The following is a 24396-nucleotide window of genomic DNA, read 5'->3' as shown; positions in this document are numbered from 1 at the left end:
AGCTTTAGAAATAAACAAAAATCCCTCATGCTCGACTATTTGAGAACGTTGTTTTTGGTTTTGCACTACTGTTGGCTTATTTTATTACCACCAATATCTACGAAGAAGGTAAGTTCCCTCCCACCAAAATCTAGCTCTGAAAAATATTGTCGCCAGATCTAGTTACTCTTCCATGATCCTAAAGAAATATATTACCTTCTATGAGAGGTCTAAATTAGTGATTTAAAGTTCGTGTGGATATCTTAACACGCCATTTAATGAGGCGTGAGGATGGTGATCCTCAGTAATGGGTGGGAATTTTTTCTCGAATGGGTTATTAAGTTATGGAAGTAAAGCAAAATTTGTTACACCGTATATTTAAATTTGTATTTTTAAATACAGATTGCGTTGATTTCTACGAAAAATATATTCATTGATTTTTTATCATTTACATCAGTGTTGGATAGATAGAACTAAAGAAAATAATGCGATTTTCGACAAGCCAAATTTTTTTTTTAAATAAATTAAATCCACCGAGCGGGTTTAGTGGTAAACTCGTCACATATCAGTTTTTTTACAACTGATTTTCGAAGTCGAAGGTTCTCTGAGTTTCAAATCCTAGTAAATGTTAGTTTCTTTTATACGAATTTGAATACTACACCGGTGAACTTTGGTGGTTAGGATTCAAGTAACCATACTTCTGACGGATGTTGGCATGAGTCTATACAAGACTCATATTTTCTCATGTTGTATATTTTCTCATATTTTCCAAATCATATTGGGTTGTGGTGAAGGAGTTGCTTGTTCTTCACTAGTTGAACAGATTGCAAAGTACACATTATATATATATATATGTACTAGCTCTACCCGCCACGCTTCGCTGTGGCACATTGTGGTTGCATGGATGAGAAATGAGAAACAAAACAAAGCCTACGTTTCATAGAAGTTTAATTTTGCAATACTTGTGGATATACAATTTTTTTTTGTTTTTCCACTGTCTGCGTAGATATAAAGGCTATCTACTATCCCGAGTCGGTTTACCGACTCGGGAACACGCAACATACAGTTGCCCATGTGAGAAGCAATTCGCATCTAAATCTAAACCACACAATTCTAAAGATTGACCTTGAGCTTTATTGATTGTGATTGCAAATGCCAATCGAATTGGGAATTGCAATCTTTTAAATTAAAATGGTGTATCGGTCGGGATTATGGGTATTCGAGGAATGAGGACATCTTTTCACATTTGAAAGGCCCCGTTAAAATCGTTGCTTCCACTACGTTATTCATCAATTTCTTAACTGCAAGTCGCGTGCCGTTGCAGAGTTTTGGCTGATTAATATTCCGCAACAGGATAATTGTCATTCTTTGATCGAACCGTTGCTAGAATCAATCTAATGTTTTCCCAGATCCTCCTGGCGCATCCAAGAAGAAGGTCCCCCCCCAACTCCGTCATTTATCATTTGCATTATGCGATCATAAATGCCTTTCTGTTCACGCGTTAATTTGGGAATGTTTGACTGGACATATGACTGAAGATCATCAATGGTGTAACTCTGTTCACGGCGTAAATCCACATCAAATGAAGCAATCGCAGCTCGGGTGGGTGCTGGCATTCCCAATTGACTAAGAACTTTATTTGCAATAGCTAAGCACTTGTCTTCAATATTTATCGATGCTTCGTTGTAAATGCCTCCTGTAAATTCCATGGTCATATTGGTATTTTCTAGGCGTACTCTATGCAAAATATCCTCAGCCATATGCGATCGATATCTTTCCCATAACTCTGTGGGAGATGAAGGGAAGCAAGCGGTCAATATAATTGCGAATAATGCGCGAATTTGGTTTGGATGTGCAGTGTTGCACGCGTCATTAATACATATATCCCACTGTTGGTCGTTTCTAATAAATTCAGAGCTTGGTGAAAGGCGCAGCTCAATCACGACACGATCACACAAAAGTACCTCGATTAAAGTGAATATTTAATTCAGATTGTATAATAATCTGAATCAGATGCAAGTGGATACGTTTTTTTTTTTTTTTTTTTTTTTTTGTTAATAAACAATGTAATTGGGAACAGGTATTGTTTCGCATGTGACTGCGGTTGTCGTTAGCTAGTATGGCGAGTGTTCCCCTCGCTTCCGGCAGATGGCACGGTCACTGGTACACAACTGACCGTTAAAAAAACTGTTTTCTCGCGGTCGCGGGTATGTGACTGATGCGAAAAATAAATATAAACAATCTTTGATGCGGGTTATATATCGTGCTAAAATTTGAGCTCAATTTGTGCAGAACATTTTGAGTTTTTGAAGCGTACACAAACGAACTTAACATTTTTATGTATAAAGATTTGTGGGCTGTGAAAAAAGCAAGTCGTGCGAAAAAACACATCATTTTAAATGCTTACAAAAGCAGAGTAATGCTTACAAATTACAGAATAATCAAACGGCGTTGATTTCAGATGTTAATAAACTGCTAACGTAAGTAGAAGTTGTGCTGCTTCAGTGTACAACGTGATTCTCGAGTATGTATCTACTATTGAATTACGGTATCCAAAGAAAACAAAACCCCGCAGGTCAATTGAGAAAAAGGTGAGATTTTGATAAAAACGCGATTCATAAAAAATTACACGAATTTGAATTATTTAGAAATAGTTTAGCGGTGTATTATGTTCTTTGGAAGAGAATTCGATTATTGTCTTCGACAACGCTTCTTATCATTAAACGAAAAGAATTCCAGCCGTGTTATAGAAAAAACAATGATATCAAAATGCGGCTTAGTTCAAAAAGAATAATGTTTGAAGAGGTTTAAGTTAATGTTCAATCATTGCAAAGGGTTTTGCGTATTAAAAGTAATTATAGTCCGTATAAAATTGGTTTGACACAACGCCATATTGGTAAGTCGTGTTTTTATTCGGCTCCTAACGAATATGTTTGCCGGCCTCCGTGGCGCGAGTGGTAACGTCTCGGACTTTAATCCGGTGGTTCCGAGTTGGAATCCCGTCAGGCATGGCATTTTCATACGCTATAAATCATTCATATCATCACCAACTGCGGTTGTCCTTCTTGGTGGCTTTTCTTTTTGTTTTGGTGTTTTTTTTTTGTTTTTTTTAAAAATAAAATACAGATATTTTAGCTGTTAAATATAATTCAAAGAAATTTGGTTGTTGTGTTTGACAGCGGCCATCTTGCATTGATCTGATTGGTTTCCTTTGTTTACATTTCCAAATTAAAAATAGATGAAAACAATCTTTGATGCGGGTTATATATCGTGCTAAAATTTGAGCTCAATCGGTGCAGAACATTTTGAGTTTTTGAAGCCGTACACAAACGAACTTAACATATATATATATATATATATATATATATCATATATATATTTATATATACATACATACAGAGTATACAAGTAGGGTTCCGTGATAATTTTGTATGTTAAAAATACAGTTCGAATATTTATTAAAGGTAAGAAAGACAGTAGATGATTTATTAGACGACTGGTGAAAACAAAAATAGAAGTTTAACAATATTAGCAAAGGATCTTTTCAAATGAATTTAGTTCGAAATTATTGAAATAAAAATGATTTTTAATAATTAAATATTTAATTTATCCACATATTATAAATTCTAATGGATACGTTATTAATAAAAATATAATTATAAATAATACATTTTCCTTCTTTATAAATATTTTTTAAAAGTCATTCTATTTATCTTTACTTTTACTTTTTTAACAGTGTTTGAGTAGTTATATTAAAAGACCATTCGTAAGAAAAGTAAAAAAATATAAGAAACATTCTTTCGATTAAAAATACAAAATAAAAATAATTAAGGAGACTGTTAACAATTGTAATATAAAGCACATTCTTTCTACTGTTTTATAGTTTGTTTTTTCAATCAACTTTTTACATCTATAATACAAATTAATGCAAAATTTTATTAATTTATACATAATAATGCAATATTAATTTCTTTGACGTTCGCGTGGTATAACTTTCATCACCATAATGACATCATTCTGTTGTACATTATTACACTGTTACAATTCAATACTAGGTTAATGATGCCGCCAAACAAATTAAAAACAACCTTCTTATCGCCTTTATAGACCGTGTAATTTAAATATACTTTACCCTTAATTTAACAGGAAGGAATTACTTATCCATAAAACTACCAGAAAAATTTTCTATAAAAAATAATTAGAGAAATAATTTAAAATAAAAATAGATAACTAACTCGATGGTTTTGGTAAAAAATTAAATAATAAAAATTATATACATACATACAGTCGACCTCGATAACTGGATGTTGATAACATTAAATTTTTGATAACGGATTTTTTTCGTTTCCTTTGAGAAAACATATTTAAAAAAAAAATAGTGGATAACTCGAAAAAATTGACCTGGGGAAATTATATCTCTATAAGTCAAAGAGACCAAATTATTACATTTAAAACTTGAAAAAACATATCTAAATTGAAATCTTACAAAGCGGTACGTTTATTATTCGAACTTTACCTTTATATCTTCAAGTTCTTGCCGTGGAGCCTGGCTAACTTGAATACCTATTCTGGTTAGCAAGCATGTTGAAACTTGTCGATTTCTGCCGACAATTGTCAGTATAGCGTGTTCTCAATTGTGCTTGTTTCATGCCCGTTGAACATTATGATCAAAATATAAACGTGACAGAGCCGCTAAAATGCTGTAGACACTCTGCGCATTTTCTTAGAAAGTCACCCTTATTATCAGAGGGGTATTGATTTATTTAATGTCGGTTATATTATTTGTTTTGTTTATGGACAGAATTGTGGGTTGCGTTCCGATCCTTACCGATCAATTTCAAATATCATTACTTCGGCCATCTTTGGGAGACTAGCAATGTATTTTCGTCTTTCTTCCAGGCAGTTCCTCTTCAGTTTGTCCGCTGAAGGGCTGTCGGTTCTTGCGCCTTTCGTTTAGCAGGAATGCACCTGATGGGACCCTAGTTACTGGAGTGTGCAATGTCCTTCCTTCGTCGGAGGGAGTCTCATGTGCTAACTATAGGTTTGTAAGTTGGAGAAAAAACGACGGTCGGCGAATTTGGTTTTGTAGTTTCTTCTTCGCTCTCGCCATTTTCGTCTTGCATCGATGCGGTTGATGAAGTGGGACGTCGTTCTTTCTGCTTTCTTCTTTGGTGTGCCTTATCGTATTTTATGTTGTAAATAATTACAAACCATAACTACGTGAATGCATACGCATTCACGTATGCAACGATGCAGCAATCGCCTTGCGTGTTCTGTATACAACGAAAAGCAAGAAACAGCAAGTTTTCATTTTCTTCTAGGAAGTTTTCTATTATCTAGGATGGGTTTGGGGGGGACCAGGACGCCTTAAAAAGTGTCCTTGTCGGCGTGTAGCTGTAGTCAGTCTGAAACACCTGTAATAGACCTGGTTTATCCTTATAAAGTAAGCCAACTGAAAGACCAAGGTCAGCCAAGACACCGAGCACGTTAGGCGTGCGGTGGAAACTAATCCCTGCTTCTCCATGCTTCAAAATTTCCTGATGCTTGAAGTTGCTCGAAGGAGACGCATTGTTCGAGTTTTGAACCAGCAACATGGAACAAATGGCCATACAGCTACCATCGCCGTGGATTATTTGAAATTTACTGGGCGCCTAATCTATCACTGTAAAGACTGCTCGTTCTCCAGATCTCAAAATATGTGATTTTTCCTCTGGGGCTTTCTTAAATCCAGAATGTAATAGGTAAATAAACTCTGTAATATAGATAAGAAGCAGAGAAGTCAGGAAATTGCTGCCATAATCCTAATGACACTACGTCGTGTTTTTTAGAGCTTCGGTAACAAGCTTGAAAAGTACCGGTGAAAAATGGACCTCGTTTTTAAAACTTGATCTTTTTTCATATCTTCTGTGAAATTGAGAAATGGAATGTACACCACATTGTATCGGGGAAAAAATATAAAATATGTTAAAAGTCTTCGATGGTAGTCATCTTCATTAAGTTCTTGCACCGGACGAATTTTTAAAGGTATGAAATTTTCACTTTTTAATGTTCTAATCACTGAAATTTGGCTAATGTTACGTTCTCGTGCTGTTGTTGGAATCGAGGAATGAGGATTCTCAATAATTCTTGCATAATCTTTTACGATTTGTTTTTATTTCTTGCAGATTTAGGCTTCCTTAGTTTCCCAGTTATTAATTGTCCCTGTTTCTTCAAATCGTTTGATGGTTTTTGACACTGTACCTTTTGAAATAGGGTTACGATTATTACATGTTGCATTGAAAGATTCACAAATTTCATTTTACGACCTACCTCTATCACCAAAGTCCTTTATCATTAAATGTATGACCCTGCTCACTAAGCGACATGTTGATAACATTGTTAGCAGGTAGCACTGAAAATTTAATTCAGTAAAAAACAATTACAAAAAAATAAAAAATAAAAAAGATGTAAATAACGAAAGTGGTTTATAAATGCGGTAAAAGTAGACAAAATCAGTTAGCCAACCAATCACAATAAATTCTCATAAGAAACTAACAGCGCAGTAATGAAACACTCTAAATAGAATATTACACAACAATGAAGTAAGTTTCATTTTTGTAACAGTGGTAATGAAACCAAGGTGACAATATTTTTATTTGTTTACTCATTAAATTGGAACAAAAACAATTTTTTGTGTTAAAATATATATATATATATATATATATATATATATATATATATATATATATATATATATATATATATATTTTCTTTAAATTTAGTTTAATTTCGTTTTATTTAATTTTATTATGAGACTAGGTAAATTAGTTATTTTCAAATTCCAAACGTTATTCCTCCGCAATTTTGCGTACAGACATCGTAGCAACTTTTTATTTAAATATTATGTAATTACATTATCCACTTACAGCATTCATTAGTAGAAAATATTTTCAAGCGTTTTCGGAGATTACTACTGCATTTTCAGGAACGATGATAATATACTTCGTAAATGTTTACTTCACGTATCAATAATTTTAGCGAAATAAATGTAAAAAATAAATATAACAATTGATAGTCAAGGAGTTAAAATAAAGTCATGGCAGTAAGAAGGTCATAATTGTTATGTATAGAGACCGGATTATATGCATTCGCATATTTGCATATGCATTTGCATATAAAGCCCGTTGCCACCGGTTATTGCGTATTTTCCTTAAAATCTAGTGATGCATATTTTCGCTGTATTTACAATATTTTTCGTTAAGGTACCTAGTTAATAAATTAAATCTTACGTTGTAGCCGGCCAAACCTATTAGGCGCTCGGCACTTAAAGCGCACTTAGCAACTGCGCGTATCTGGTTTTGGTAGGATAATATTATTATCAGACAAAATAAAACACAGATTCACGCGAGATAAAGACGGACGATACCGTTCTGCGTCGCGCACGCCTACTGCAGGACTCCTCCCACTAGGCAATTAAATTACCAAGTTATTGTTGACGCACTCCAACTAATGCAATCATTAGTTTAGTTTTTTTATTTATTTGAGCAAAGTTTAACGTGTAGCATGCCTCCCGAAAAAAGTGCCTCTCTTCGTAGATATCTGACTATCCTGGAACATTTACGTACAACGGAAATGCTTTATATTGTCGAGTTTGCGAGAAAAATATTTCGTGTGAAAAAATGTTTCAGATAGACCAGCGTGTCAAGACAAATCTTCATATCGCAGGATTACAAAAGAAAGGCCTACGATAACGACTTATAAAAGCGGCAAGTAGCAGTAATTTCACTTCCAAAGATAAAAAAAAAACTACTAACATGGATTTATGTGAAGCATTGCTTACAAGTAATATTCCTCTTCACAAACTTACAAATCCTACCTTCAAAGATTTTCTGCGAACATATTGTTCGAATCTAAATACACCAGATGAATCAACATTGCGTAAAGATTACATACCAAGAATTTACCAGCATGTTCTGGAAGAAATACGCAGTGAACTCAAGGATAGCATTATTTGAATTTCAGCTGACGAAACTACCGACAGTTGTGGCCGTTATATTGCGAATTTAACTATCGGTGCATTAAAACTAGAGCCTTCTTCTTCCTATGTCCGGGCCTACAAAGACCTTGAAAAGACAAATCATTCTACGATCGCCAGATTTGTGAACGAGTGTATTTAAAAAAATATTTCCTGAATCATCTGCAGCTGAAAGAGTGTTTATATTTCTTTCAGATGCTGATCCCTATACGATCAAGGCAGCCATAGTCCTCCAAGTATTTCATCCCAATTTGATTCATCTGACGTGCTTTGCTCACGGAGTACATCGATTCGCTCAAGAAGTACGATCCACGTTTGAGAATGTAAATAAACTGATTTCATCGACAAAGAAAGTGTTTCTTAAGGCACCTGCTTGCAATAAGGCCTATAAATAAACACTGCCAAATGTGTCTTTACCTCCCGAACCAGTGGTAACTCGATGGAGAACGTGGATTGAAGCTGTACTGTTTTACAATGAACATTTCGAGAGTATTAAAGGTGTAGTAAACGACTTTGATAGTGTAGAGGCTATGGCAGTTTTGTCAGTCCAAGGAAGTATTTAACGATTCTAGTACAAAAAAAAAAACATAGCTGTGATTAGCGTTCATTTTTTCCACATACCTGTCACTATTAAAAAGCTTGAAACTCAAGGTTTAGCGTTGACTGAATCTATTCGGTTAATGAATAAAATCCGCCAAATGAACTCCGCATTGCCAGAGGTGTAAACTTAAAGAAAAGTTTGAAAACATTTTGAACAAGAACCTAGGCTTTGAATCTTTGTGTCAAATTGATAGTTTTATTAATGAGATGGGTGAATTTTTGCCAGAAACAATTAGTACTAACTTAGCACCCAAATTCAAATACTGCCCGGTTACCTCGGTGAATGTGGAACGATTTTTTTCCACTTTTAAAAATATTTTGAGTGATCGAAGACACAATCTTACTATCGAACATTTAGAACAGTACCTGATTGTTTACGTTTACAAAAGTAACAAAATGTTAAATAATTGTTAATTATTGAAGTTATTGTACGTTGATTTTGAAATAAATAAAAAATTTACTATTTTTTTATTTTTTAAAGTTGCATATTTCAAGCGTTTTATTTTGCATATAATACGGTTTCTAGTTATCTACATAACAATTGTTAGTTAACATCAGTTGTTAAATTTATTTCATTACAATTATTGATAGGTGAAGTAAACATTTATAAAGTATATTATCATTCTTACTGAGGGTGGAGTAGTAATCTCCAAAAGCGCTGAACATAGTTTCTATTAATAAATGTTGTTAAATTATATATTGTTACCGACGGGCCATGAGTAATAAAATTAACTTTTTAAATAATACCGTTTTTCTTATCTTAAAGAGACCTTTAAAATCATCTACCGCACAAAGGGTGTTACCATTTAAAATATTTGAGTTGCTACCCCTGGGACCCCCTCAAGAAGGGGTTGAATTCTATTTCTCGTCAAAAGGTAAAGTAGTTTACCGATACTTCATCCTAAAACGTTACAGTATTCTACCTTTCTTTCTTTTTTTGTTTAGCCTCCGGAATCACCGTAAGGTATTACTTCAGAGGATGACATGTATGAATGTAAATGAAGTGTAGTACTGTACAGTCTCAGGTCTACCGTTCCTGAGACAGTATTCTATCTGGAACGGTGTTAAAGTTGTTGAGGGGTATCCATACTTTTGACTCACTTTGTACATATGTATATGTATATTTATAATTATTTTTTTTATTTTCTAATCGGGGAAAAAATAATTTAAAAAAAAAATGCTTTATTTTTTGCGTCTAAAATTATATTTACTATGAAAAACAATTAATAATTATGTGATAATGCACTAATTATTTTCAATGCTACGTGACATTTAAATTAATTATTTATTTTTAAAAACGCACATGTTTAACCTAAAATTATGTTTTTAACTTTGTAATTTATCTAACTATAAATATATATAAAAAAAAATTAAATGGAAAGTTAAAAGCAGTATTAAAATTTCACCTTATTTAAAGTTAATAATATTTAAATAACTTTGGTAAAAGTCATTATATATTCAAAGAATGCACCGATTTCAATAATAACAATAATAATTGGAACTAATTAAAATTTTATAATATTTTAAAAAATATTACCGTTATAATCTCAATCTGAATTATATACAAAATAAAGTAGAACAATTAGAAATGTGTACTTAAAATTAACTTAATGCAAGTAAATAGAATGAATTATTTTTGTTTGTAACTGTAGTACGTCTTTCATAATTCAAAAGAAAAATTAAATTTTACTTTTTTAAATTTTCTAAAAATTATCTAATTTTTAATAAATGATTGAGTAATTACCAAGTTACTATTAATTAATGTTAAAAAAATCAAATGTCAAATCTCTCTCTATATATATATATTTTTTATCCGCGTATAATTTTTTTAGTATTTAATATATATATTCATTTCTTTATTTTTGACCTCGAAAAATATTGTACAATTATGTTGCCAACGTTAACCTTATAAAGTTAAGTCGAATGAAACATGAATATTATTGTGTATTATTTATTTATAGCACTTATTAATTTATAAAATATTTTAAAGTACAAATATTTGTTTAAAAGCATTAAACTTGTTTCTTATCAACAAATGTAGGTCGGTTAATTTTTCAGTTATCTCATGCTTCCTTTTTTTTCTTTTTGCTTCTGGATAAAGATGCTTAAAATTATATTAATTCTGTTTTAAAGATTCTATATTAGTGCTGGCTTAAAATGATCAATTTGCTATACTCTTTAATTTTCTAACTTTTCTCTTTAATTTAAATATTATCTTTAAATAAGGTGAAATTTTAAGGATTTCGATAAAGTTTTTGTATGCGATTTCGCTTCATTTTCTCTCAACGAACAAAATATTGATTTAGAATATACAGTACGGTAACAGATGAACAGTTATTATTTCATAACCCACCGGGTTGGTCTAGTGGTTAACGCGTCTTCCCAAATCAGCTGATTTGGAAGTCGAGAGTCTCAGAATTCAAGTCCTAGTAAAGCCGGTTATTTTTACACGGATTTGAATACTAGATCGTGGATACCGGTGTTCTTTGGTGGTTGGGTTTTAATTAATCACACATCTCAGGAACGGTCGAACTGAGAATGTACAAGACTACACTTCATTTACACTCATACATATCATCCTCTGAAGTATTATTTGAAAGGTAATTACCGGAGGCTAAACAGGAAAAACAAAGTTATTATTTCACGTAGTTTAAAATAGATGATATGGTCATGTGTTATTCGACATAAATATTTTTTGTAAGATTTTATTTATAAAAATAGATTTTTTTCATTTAATTTGAAGTAAATATTCTTACACCGGTTATAATTTTTCGATATTTTGACATTTAAGTAAATGAGCTTAACGGGTTTGAAAAAAATATATTTATAAAATTACTAAATTTTCTTTTTGAAATAATTTAAATATAAAATAAGCATTTTAAATAAAAATACGATTAAAAAACTTCATTAAAAAGTAAGGAAAATTATTTTTTAATTACTTTTTTAATTATAAATTTTGGGTTTTGTCAATTAAAAATAATTTAATTTATCCTTAGTTTAGCGCAGACTTAAATAGGATTATATATATATATATAAAAGTCTATTTGTACAATTTTGTGGCTCGAAAATCTTCAAAACTACTAGATCAGTTTCATTGAAATTAAGTTATGCTGTAGTAGTGTATATGAAGTTGCGCGTGCGAAAATTTGATGAAGATTGGTTGAGTTGTTTTTGACTTAGATCGAGAAAAGGATATTCTCCGTTGTCACCACTAAATTAAATCGTGCACTTGTTAATGTTTCATGAAATCTATAGCTCCATTTAAGTATAAATTAAATACGCTAGATCGCAGCACATACAATTTTATTGAAAGTACGTTTTACCAAAGCATTTTCTAAGACATTTTTTTCTAATTTTTCTTAATTTTAAATATTAAGCTAATTATTTTGCGTTTTTGGTCTGTATTATTGTTATAATTTTAAAATAATGTTTATTATACATTTTAAAATAATCAGCTTAATAATTGATGAGTTCTTAAATGGAGCTGTAGTTTCATGAAAGCATTAAAGTTCATGATTTAATTCAGCAGTGTCATAAATAAAATAAAATAACGAATAAGTCGGTCAAATAAATTCGGCTATATTCTGAATAGGATTTCACGTTACCCACAAAGTTTTGTCAAAATCGTGAAGATTTGCGCCTGATAGAATGGACGAAAAAATCTTATACATATACAGAGTGTCCTTAAAAGGTGAGTTCAAACTCTAGGAAGTGATTTTGCTTAACATACTGAAGAAAAAATATCCAGCGAACATAGGTCCGAAAACGCATATTTTTCTGTTTGTCTGCCATTTTGTGTTTTTAAGAAAAAAATTATTTTTCAAGAACGGTTGGAGATAACGCAATAAAATTTTGTACTGTATTTTAAACTAATATTTTTTAATAGGAAAAAAAATAACGACACTCTTCGTTGACAAATTTGAAAAAATCAGTTAGGTCAGTCCTGAGATACAAGGCCAAAAGCAGTGGCTATACGCATAGGTGCATACATACGAGTATATACAAATATTTTTTCGTCTCGATGAAATAGTTGGACCTTAAAATGTAAAGATTTGCAATAAACTCGATACCCCATTTTTGGTGTGATACCATACTTTTCCCCTTTAGTATAGTTATTCTAGCTATTTTCGTCGGAAAAGTAAAAAGGAATGCATATAAATTACGTAGATTCTATTACAGAACATAATCAAAAGCTATCGGTAATACATGAATTTATTTTTAATTGTTTTTCTTTATAGTTGTATTTATTGTTTTTTATTGGTTTATTATAATTGTTTTCACTTATTTAATTGTTATTTATTATTGTTTATAAAATATTTTATAATTGTTTTAACGAACCACGATTAGATGGCATGTCGTGTTTCATGGTGCCGTGAAATGCTGAAAAAGTTTGAAAAAGGAAAATCTCCATAGATAGATTTTCCTATTTTACGTAGATATATATTTTACATAGGTAAACAGTATCGTAGCAGGTGACGTAACTTGGCTGAGTTATTATGACGTCCCGACCGAGGCTCAGAACAAAGTGTGGGTATTCGAAGATGAGCAGATTCCCGTGACTGATCGAAATCCAAATCGGTGAAGAAGAGAATGGTGACCGTATTTTTTAACGTGAGAGGAGTTATAGAGGAGCGAGTTGTGTTGGAAATCCAGAAGACACTTAAAGGGAAGTGGTTTACCGAGGAATGCTTGCCTAAAGTTATCGAAGCTCTCAGGAACTCAAGAATAAATGTGGTTTCTTCATCACGGTAACTCTTCAGGGCACCGCTCCAAAGTTTGCTCGGAGTATTTTGCGAGCACTGTAATAAAACTGTTAGGTCACACTCTCTAAAGTCTTGACCTCGCTCCATGTGATTTAGCGCTGTTCTCCATAGTGAAGAACAGACTGAAAGGGAGGCGTTTTACGAGCGATGTTGACCTCCTAAGGGCTTCAGACGATGTTTGTGTCCAGATTTCCGACAAAACATGGCAGGGTGAGAAGTGATTTTGAAGGATGAAGAAGTGTATAATGTGTGGTGGAAATTATTTTTTAAAATTATACAAAAAAAAAAAATCCTATTGAAAAACTTTCCTAGTGCCCTTTGCACAACAAAGTTAATAATTACCAAAAGTTAAGTTTTATACAGAGTGATCTTTTAGTCCTGTTACCCAATTGTTAATGTCTGGTAATTTTTTTCTAAGAAAGGGAAATTTTGTTTTGTGACAAGAAGTTGGTAGTGCTACTCAACCGGTATAGATACGGCAGTGTGAGTTGATTCTCCTTGAGCTGTGTAAACTTTTTTGCCGTTTTAGGTCGTGTTACGAACAGAATGTCTTTTACCATAGAACAAGTTTTCATTCTTGAACGATATTTTGCTACGAAATCGTACGCGAGTGTAAAAGAATCATTTCAAATTAAATTTGTTGGTGTTCCTCCGCCAGAAGAAATGTCAATTTCTAGGCTAGCAAACCGATTTCGAGAGACAGGTAGTGTTTGCGACAGAATACGTAGCGGTCGACCGACTCGCTTGACAGATGACGTTTTAGAGAAAGTGAAAACAAGATTGCTCAATTCTCCACGGAAAATTTTACGAAAACTTTCCACGCAAGTCGGTTTGTCATATTTGAGTGTTCAGAAAGCCGCTAAAAAATTGAAATTGTATCCGTATCGCGTACGATTAGTCCAAGATTTTCAGCCTCCAGATTTTAAGCGATTGCAATATTGCCGTCGGTTTAGGTCTGTCGTAAACGATAACGGAATCGAATTTTTAAACACAGTGCTCTTTAGTGATGAAGCTTGGATCCATCTCGATGGTTATGCGAACAGTCAAAACTGTCGAATTTGGGCGGCTGAAAATCCTAACGCTTTACAAGACAAATCTTTGCTTCCTGAAAAACTTGGTGTGTGGTGTGCGATATCTCGTCGTCGTATAGTCGGACCCATATTCTTCGAACAGACAGTAAATGGTGAGTATACAGGAATATTGTGCGCCAATTTGTGCCCCTCCTGGAACCTCAAGAACGGTATTGCTGGTTTCAGCAAGACGGCGCTACATGCCACACGTCTCGAGAAACCGTGGATTTTCTGCAAGAGCTCTTTGATGATCGAATAATAAGCAAGGACTTATGGCTTCCAAGATCCCCAGACCTCACATCTGACTACTTTTTGTGGGGCTATATTAAGTCCGAGGCCTTCAAAAGCAATCCTCACATTATCGATGAACTTAATGTCAATATTACAGATTTAATCACGAATATTTCCAATGCAACTCTTAAAAAGGTTTCTGCTAATATGCTGAAAAGAGTCCGTGCGTGTATAACCGCAAGGGGTGGGCATTTTGAGCATATTCTTTAACAATTATGTAAGTAATAACTTTTGTAAGTAACAAATACATTTTTTTATTTCACCTAAATTTCCCTTTCTTAAATTACATTTAAAATTGGGTAACAGGACTAAAAAATCACTCTGTATAAAAAGCAACCCCCAGGAGGTGACTGTACGTATAGATTAACACTGTGATCTTTATCCACTCGTTGGAGTATATTACGTATAATTATTGATTTAAATTTTTGAGACTGCAGGTGAGCTTCAAAATTTGACAAGATCATTTATTAAATTGTAAATTGTAAACTTTTATAATGCATAAAATTATACGGTAAATTATAATGCGTAAAAACTTTACGCATTATAATTATACGTACTAACCAGAAAAATTTTTGTAAAAGTCAGGAAAAATATTTGCACATAATTCATAAAAAATACACAGATAAAATGTCAACAACAGCTTGATTTAAGATATTTACTTTCAGTCTGCAAGTCTGTTGCAGTAAAACTTTATTATTGAAAATAGTTTACATCAGTCTACCGTAAAGAAATTATGTTTATTTAATTCATGCTGCACGATTTATGTATTTATATAATATTTGTGTTATTAGTCATATATTTTTATTGTATTTCATGTTTAAATATTTGTATACAATTATTTACCATTAGAGTAGATCGCTATTTATATTTTCATTTTTATTGCTGTTAGTCGTCGTCACGAAGAAAAAACTCGTCTTTGAAGAGATATATTTTACGAACCGCCGGTTTCTTTTTCTTTTCTTGATGAATTAATTCAGTTTAGAAGCAGCAAGAGAAGCTAATATGTGGGAATATGGAAATGGAATTTTGTAGCGAATGAAAAATGCATGATCTGATCGGAAGACGAACCCGGGATCCCCCGGATGAAAGACCGAGACGTTACCATTCTGCCACGAAGATGGGCAGATTCAGTTTCATTGAAAACATTACGGTTTACCCTATATTAAATTTTATTATTTTTTCCGTAATTCAAATATATTAGAACCAATACTTTAATAATTATGATAAATTACTAATGTAAAGTATTAAATTTTTTGTTTCAATTTAAATTATTTCATATTTCGTCAACAAATAAATTATATAATAAAAAAATAATATTTAGTATATTTAAGTACAGAATCTTATCTACTTTTTTTTTTAATTGATTTTTTAAAAATATTTCCGCTGGTTTTAGAAAAGAGAATAATTTTTATTAAAACTTCTGAGAATTTCGAGGATTTGTTAAGAAAGATTATTGCTCACATTGTGTAGGAGCGAAACAGCCGTTCAGACCAATGCGATGCTACCACCACTATATTTGCTTTTCTGATAAATAATGAAGAAAGGTTCCACCCTATTTAACAGGAAATTTTATTTCCTTTTCAAACTTTTTTCCTTGTTGTTAATTGAAATTATGTAAGAATTCATAATAATGTTGTTAAAATACATAATTCATTATAGAAAGTTCCTATATAATGAAAGCTGAAATAGGAATAAAAAAAATAATAATTAGAGACCGGATTATATTCATTTGCATATTAAGCCCGTTCTTATGTTATTGCACATTTCCTTAAAATATAGTGATGATGCATAATTTCGCTATATTTACAATATTTTTCGGTAGGGTACCTTGTTAATAAATGAAATCTTACTTTGTAGCCGGCCAAACCTATTAGCTGCACGGCTCTTAGAGCGCACTTAGCAGCCGCGGAACCCGTACCTCTGATTGTTTATGTTTACAAAAGTAACAAAATGTTAAATAATTGTTCATTATCGAATTTATCGATGTGTTATTCAGTTACTTACTTATTGTATGCTGATTTAGAAATAAAAAAATTAAAATTAATATTTTTTTATTATAAGTTTGTATATTTTGACACTTTTCATGCATATTTCAAGCTTTTTATGTTGCAATTAATCCGGTCTCTAATAATAATATATTGAAACGGCTGTCAAAAAAGATTAGAAATTATTTATTTTTAGACTCTTTTCAATTCTTTTATTATTAAAAATTTTAGAAAGTTATGGAACTTTTAACAGGTTGACTGCTATGAGACTCGATTCTCGGTCTCAGTTATATGTGCAACTGGGCTTTGAGGCACGTTTTGATGTTCTCATTGTAGTAGTAACATCTACCTGCTCAGCGTCGATATTGCGTCTCATTTTTTTAGGACGAAAACGTCACACTGCAGCAGATCAAATAACGACGATTCTAAAGGTATAGTTAGTTAACTTGTTTATAAGCTTAGCTTCTTTCTTTCATTAAAAAATTACTAAGCTATTTCCCAATTATTAAATATTTTACATCATTATTATTATTATTATAAAAATAATAGCGGAGTTGTACAAAATAAATTTAATTTGTAGAATAATTTTGTTAGATCGACAAATAAGTCATACGTTCCAGTGTCAGGGATGTGTTATGCATATATACTTGGGTTTTTTTTTAAAATCATTATTAGATCGAAAAAAATATACATAAAAAACTTGTAAACAGTTCACATAAATCTTTTTTAAATATTTCTAAAAACTGCTATTTTCATTACAATTATTTTACTTTTCCCATGTCAGAGTTCCTTTAGAATTAGATTATATTATTACTACAAAGTTATAAATAAAATAAAAAGTTGAGCGTGAGCGATATAAAAAAAATTGGATTTAAAGTCTTTTCCATGCGCACAAGACTACATTGTTAGATTTCGTTATTTCAGATGACTGAAATAGGTTTTTTTCTTTATTGCGTTGTAAGTAAGGTAAATGTCCGTTTAATTCATGAAATTATATTTTTTTTTTAAGAATCAATCTGTCTATCGCTCACTGAAATGGTGCGAGAACCAAATCTTTGCCTTTTTTATTATAATTAAATAGAATTTAAAGTACCAAATGTTAAAATTAAAACGTTTAAAAACCCACGAAGCCGTTTTGAAGAAACACATCTATTTGCAGCGCCCTTTGGTGGCCTATAACCGTCAAACTAATTTAAGAATCTGCTCTGAAGCGATACCTATGTATTCCAAAAACTACATCGAAATCGGTCCAGTAGTTTTTGAGGAAAATGGAAACAGACACATATGCGCGCGCGCAACAACCTCTTACCCTAGACGCATATACCGTCTCCGTTCCTTCGTGGGTAAAAATACAATTTTGGATAGAAAATATATAGATTGGAAAGGAAAACATTTGTAGCAATGTAGTCGGGTATTGCTGTTTTAAGTGTAGCAGTCGACCTTTTAAAAAAGTACTATTACAAAACTGAGTTAATTTCACGATTTTTATATGTAATTTGCCGTAAGAGTTTTTTTAATCTGCTAAGAATAACGTAGAAACGAGTAAGTTTAATATGATATCGTGGTTTCATGATTATTAGAACTGTATCTAATGGTAAATCGTCGTCGCAAATAGGTATTACAGCTGATTTTCGAATGTGAGGGTTCTGAGGTTTCAAATCCTAGTGAATAATTTTTATATGGATATGATACTAGACAGTGGATACCAGTGTACTTTGATGGTTGGGGATCAATTAACCAAATATCAGGTACGGTTGGCCAGAATCTGGACAAGTGTAAACTTCATTTAATGTGTCACACATATCATCCTCACCTAATTGGCACGAATAGGGGGTTGCGTATTGTTCACTAATTGAACAGATTGCAACCTACACATTAGGGATAATAAAAAAATCTGCCGTTAAATTATGTTAAATAATAGAATACCCTCAGGTATTTGAAAGTCACGGAATTTCGATTTAGTCAGGGAAGGTTTTGAAAAGTCACCATAACTCAGGGAAATCGCCCCGCCGAGTTTGTATAGTGGTGAACGCGTCTTCGCAAATCAGCTAATTTCGAAGTCGAGGGTTATAAGGTTCAAATCCTAGTAAAGCCAGTTACTTTTATACGGATTTGAATACTAGATCGTGGATACCGGTGTTCTTTGGTGGTTGTGTTTCAATTAACTACACATCTCAGAAATGGTCGACCTGAGATTATACAAGACTATACTTCACTTACACTCATATATCATCTTCATTCATCCTTTGAAGTAATACCTGGCGGTAATTCCCGGAGATTAAATAGGAAGAAAAAAGTCAGGGAAATCTATTCAAATTTGTAAAATTTCAGGGAAAGCTTGAAAATTTTATTTGAGCAGAAACATTACTAAAAGATAAGCAGAGGTTTCTGCTTATGTATTTTTCACGCTTAACGAAGAGGCTTCAATCATCGAAAAAAACAGAGAAAATGTCGTAGAAACTCTTTTTTTAAATTATACATCTGACTCAAGTTTAAAATGTACATAAGTGTTTGTTTGAGATCGAATTTGGATATTTCAGTGTCTTTTTGAACATTAAAAACTTATTTTTCAATTTATAACCCTAAAATATTAACATTAATTTCTAGTGGTTTCATAAAATCCAAATCCATACACAATCAGTCTGACTAAATGTCCAGCTTTTGGAGAGCATTTTTTTCGTTTCTTACGATTCTTGTCTCGTTCTCTAGGCTTTTCTAAATTTAAAAACATGTTTAGCATTTGATTCAATCATGATTTTGCCGACTTTATGCGGCTACTATTTCATTAGAAATGCCACTGGGATATTTTTCTTTATCTTACTTTCACTCTACACAGACAAAAGTTTTATCGAGGAGAAATGAATTAAGGAGAGTTTTATTAAGGAGGAACATGCTCTAAGAAGTAGAATGTTCTAAATCGTCAATGCTAAAAAAAATTACGAAAAATCATAATTTATTTTGAGCTATTTTGAACATTGTTTGTAAAAATATCGTTAGACTACATCTACGGGTATATATCATGTTTAATTTAGTCAGGGAAAATTCTGAAAATAGTCGGGGAACGTTAAGGATAATCACTTTCAAAATTTTGGGGGAACGCTGAATAATATTTTGCAGGATTATTTTTGGAATTTTTTTGTGTAAAAAAAAATGAAAAGTGAAAATTTACAACAAAAAAATCATCAAAATCAGTGTGTTTGTTTAAAAGGTTTGAGGTTTCTATATACAAACAAAAAAGTATATACTGATTGAATTCAGAACCTCCTAACTTTTTCTGAAGTTATTTATTTTTTTTTTTAAACTTTATATTTATTTATTTACTTCAGTTCAACAACAGTAGGATTTCTCAGCAGGATTTTCCCTTCTCTTCGCTCCTTTTTTATGATGAAAAATTAATTTGTAAAGGGCGAAAAATTAAAAACCTGATCTAGATTTGAACTCAGCCTTTCAGGATGAAAGGCGTAGGCGTTACCGTTCTTCCATGGAGGTCGGTAGGATTAGTAAATAAATATTTTCGAATAAAAAAATTGTTTTTTCAGGATTTTTAAAATTGTAAAGAATTTAAAAAAATAATTTGTTGTATACTTTATATAAACGCGCTACAAAATTGTTATTTTATTTGTGTTGTATACTTTATATAACTAATTGATTTATTTTTCTAAAAAATGAATAAACGAAGAGAAGAAAATCAGTAGTTTTATTAACAAAACTTTCCATTTTTAACACAATGTTAAAATTCAGTCCTTGAGTAATTATGGGTTAAATCATAATAACTCAAGGTCAGTAATCATATTTTATAATAGCTTCAACGTAATTTTTTTTACATTTATCTTTATCTCTTAAGATATAGATGTAGGCTTTAATAGAATTTAAAAAAATTACTTTTAATCATTTGAATACTAGCGAGCTATACCCCCACCATATGTTTTTGTTGTTAAGGTTTAATTATTTTATTAACGGAGCTTACTTTATTTGTTTCAGAGAATTAAATAAAATGACAATTTTTTAGCATTTTAAAAATATCATACCTGATCGGGATTCGAACCGGGAACCTCCGGATGAAAAGCCGAGACCATACCGTTCGCGCCACTGTGGCCAGTTTTAAGTAGATTGCATAAGAAAGCTACCTATTGTAATGAGTACCATGATTCGACTTTCGGAAAATTTCGACATATCTTCGCGTTTCACATCCCCCAGACCCCAAAACCACCGTCAGTTCAAAAGTATATATATATATATATATGTTTCACTTTCTTGTGGACACGATACAGCCGTAATTTTACCCCAATCATTTTCAAATTATTCCTTAAAGATAACTCGTCCAAAAATCTCGGTCGAGTTTGTTAACGGCCATCGGAATATGGGAGGTGAAAATAGGGGGCTTTTTTTAAAAAAAAAAAACAACAGAAATTGAGTAAAATATCGAATTCGTTTAAACTTTCTACTATTTTTGCATAAGGGCCTAAAACTTATCTAAGTAAATTTTTTTATATCACCAACCTTTGGCTCAGGGGGTTGAAAAAACGGGGTTTCGAGGACAAAAAAGAATTATACCTCCTTTAATAGGCACAGCATCGAATCGGTTTTAAGTGGTCGTTAGTCCTGTAATCATTACCTAAAACTTTTGTCTGAAACAATTCTTCATATGACCAACCCGTACGGCAAGGGATGACCAAAATGTTGCTGGAATTGTTAGAAGATGGAGCTTGTCGTATGATGAATATGTGAAAATTTTTTTCACATGCAACAATTGTCGTATCGAGTAAATTTGAAGTTTTTATTAACTCTAAGGTGGAGAGGTTTTTTTATCCGCTACTTAGCACCGGTGAAATCTACCTCCTCCTTTCGGCGTGCCAAAATGGATTTTTTTCTTTACTATTCGAAATGTGACGAAATATTTAGCTTGTAGAGAAAGTTTTTCTTCCTTTTTTTTGTAGCTTTTTCTTTTCAACGTTAATAAATAGGCTAGCAAATATTGCATCTAGGAAAGAAGTATAATTATTTATGAAAATTAATTTTTCCAGTTTACTGCTTTATTACAATATTCTTTTCCTCTAATTTAGTGCTTTCGTAGAGATTTCTGCTTTATTAGATTTTATATATAAAGAAATTAAAATTAGAAAACACAGTTAAAGGATATAAATATAGACAAGTTTGTTTAACATATCAATCTCTCGTGGATGGTGTACATATTTAACTTTTTTTTTTTTATGTTTTTATTCTAAATTTTCCACATTTAAACGTAGAGCAAAAGAATATTATAAATGAGTAAAGCGGGGAAATTATTAATATAATATAATATAAGATATTTTAAGCGCAAAGTATAAATTAATTATTTTGATTAAATTTATAATAGTAATTGTATACAAAGATAATGATTCCGTCATTGAAGTATTTTTTTAAAAATATTTGTAATCTATGATTCGAAATATATGAATTATATAAACCGAATTTTTAAAAAGATAATAACGGGTTTATGGTTCGTTGAGTTAATTAGATACAACGAATGTAACTAATTACTTTATTCATGCCCGTTATTTATCTATTGTCTTCTACTTTCATTTGTTTTTTGTTTTTTAAATACAAACGTATTTCATTTTGAATTTTTAAAGAAATTTTAATTAAGAATAAATATAAAATATTCTTCGATAAAAGAATAAAAATATGTTCCAGTTTTTATTTTTTATTTATTTATTCTTAAAAAAATGTTAGTCCTTTGTTTATTCAAAGTATTTTTCTAAAAGTAAAAATGTTTTCTCCTGTAAAAAATTTCTTTACATTGTACTCTGATTAAAGAATTCAGAAGAATACATAATTTATTTAAAATTTTATTTTCTTGAAGTTTTCATCCTACAATACTTTCTCCAACATGTAAATTTAAAATAGCATTTTTCCGAGAGAAGTAATAGGTTCCTGTTTAAAAATTAACAAAAAAGAAAACAAAATTCTATAGAATTTTTATACATATTATAAACATGAATTGAGTAACAGGTTTTTTTTAGTATACAGTGTATTTTGAACGAGTAGATAAAAAATGTATTTGTACATCATCCAAAAGGAGGAGCAAGGGCCTCTGTATTTTTTTAATTTAAAGGATGTAAGATTTCATCTTGCAATTTTTTTTTTTTAACCGTTCGATTATTCTTGAGTGACTCCTGGAAAACCATAAAGAAAATTTGATCGTTATAAATAAAAATTGAGATAATAGGCTAATTTGCTCCAGAATATCAAATGAAATTTCAAACTATAAATATATGTTTTGAACATTTTGAAGACAAATTTTTGTATGTGAATTTGTGTCTATTAAAGTATAAATATTATTCCTACATAATTATTAGATTTGAATTTATTATTTCATCATGTATTCAAAAAAAGAAAAGAAAAACATTTAGAAATTTCAATAGCTAGCTTCAGGATTGTTAGCTTCCGGTTTATTTCATCGCAGGATTTTTTTTATTTTTATTGAAAAGAAATTATATTAAAAAATTAAAAATCAAGTTCAAATAAAAAAAATCACTTTCGGCACGCCGGAAGGCGGAGGTAGATTTCACCGGCGCTAAGTAGGGGATAAAAAAGATTTCCACTTTAAAAATAAGAAAAACTTCAAATTTACTCAATACGACAATGGTTTCATGTGAAAATAAGTTTCACATGTTTAGCATAAATCTTCTTACAATTCCAGCAACATTTTTGCCATCCCTTGCCGTAAGGGTTTGTCATATCAAAAATTGTTTCAAACAAAACTTTTAAGTAATATTTAGAAGACTTCGAACACTTTAAACCGATTCGATACTGTGCCTATTAAGGGAGGTTTCACTGTTTTGTCTTCGAAACTCCATTTTCCCCCCCCTGGGCCAATGGTTGGTGATATCAAAAAACTTTACTTGTATAAATTTTAGGCTCTTATCCAAAGAATAGTAGGAACTAAACGAATTAGATTTTTACTTAATAAGAAAGTTACAGTAATATTTTGTTTTTTCGAAAAAGCCCTCCCCATTTCCACCCCCGTGGTCCGATTATTCCCATTAACGAACTCGACCGAGGTTTTGGGTCGTTATATTTTATATATCGATTTGAAAGCGATTGGCGCAAAATTACGACAGTTATCTTGCCCACAGGAAAGTGAAATATATATATAAATGTATATGTATATACATTTTGAACTGACGGTGGTTTTGGGGTCTACGGGGTGTGAAACGTGAAGATATTTCGAAACTCTCCGGAAGTCGAATCACAGTACCCGTTACAATAGGTAGCTTCATTTTTATTCAATTTATTTTAATTGAAATTAATTCATAATGTAACTTTCAGTTTAATTTAACATTTTATGTTTTTAAACAAAATAATAATACATCTATTAAACAAGTGTAAAATTATCTAGCCAACAAAATCTATAAATGATTAAAAGATTAAAACCTTTGGATTATGGAATATAAAATATTATATTTAACAATGTTTTTACAGAATTTTTGTCATGAAATTGTTTATATATATATATATATATATATATATATATATATATATATATATATATACAGAGAGAGAGAGAGAGAGAGAGAGTGCACGTGCGCGCGCGCGCGCGTATTAACGAAGAGTATGGTAACTTTTAAATAACTTTTCAATGGTTAAACATAGAAAAAGGAAATTTAATAAACGCTCAACCTCGAAAGAATATATTTTTCGGTAAAAGACCA

The 24396-nt window shown here is 31.4% G+C and overlaps 1 protein-coding gene across 6 annotated transcripts in view; it reads left to right on the top strand.

Moving 5' to 3' along the window:
* wnd (Mitogen-activated protein kinase kinase kinase 13 wallenda) overlaps positions 1–24396 on the top strand; it is a 289172-nt gene that overhangs the window by 186891 nt on the left and 77885 nt on the right. The window contains exon 1 of one of the 6 annotated variants that reach the window (XM_075373962.1): positions 17115–17133. The exons of the other annotated variants lie outside the window; for them this stretch is intronic. The gene's annotated coding sequence lies outside the window, so the exon portion shown is untranslated. Of the gene's footprint in view, positions 1–17114; positions 17134–24396 lie in introns of those variants that run through there. 6 annotated transcript variants of the gene reach the window in all.

This window comes from Lycorma delicatula, chromosome 8 (genome assembly GCF_047948215.1).
Source record: "Lycorma delicatula isolate Av1 chromosome 8, ASM4794821v1, whole genome shotgun sequence".
NCBI classification, from domain to species: Eukaryota; Metazoa; Arthropoda; class Insecta; order Hemiptera; family Fulgoridae; genus Lycorma; species Lycorma delicatula.
Note: the sequence above shows the minus strand (reverse complement) of the source record. Positions and strands in the feature narration are given on the sequence as shown.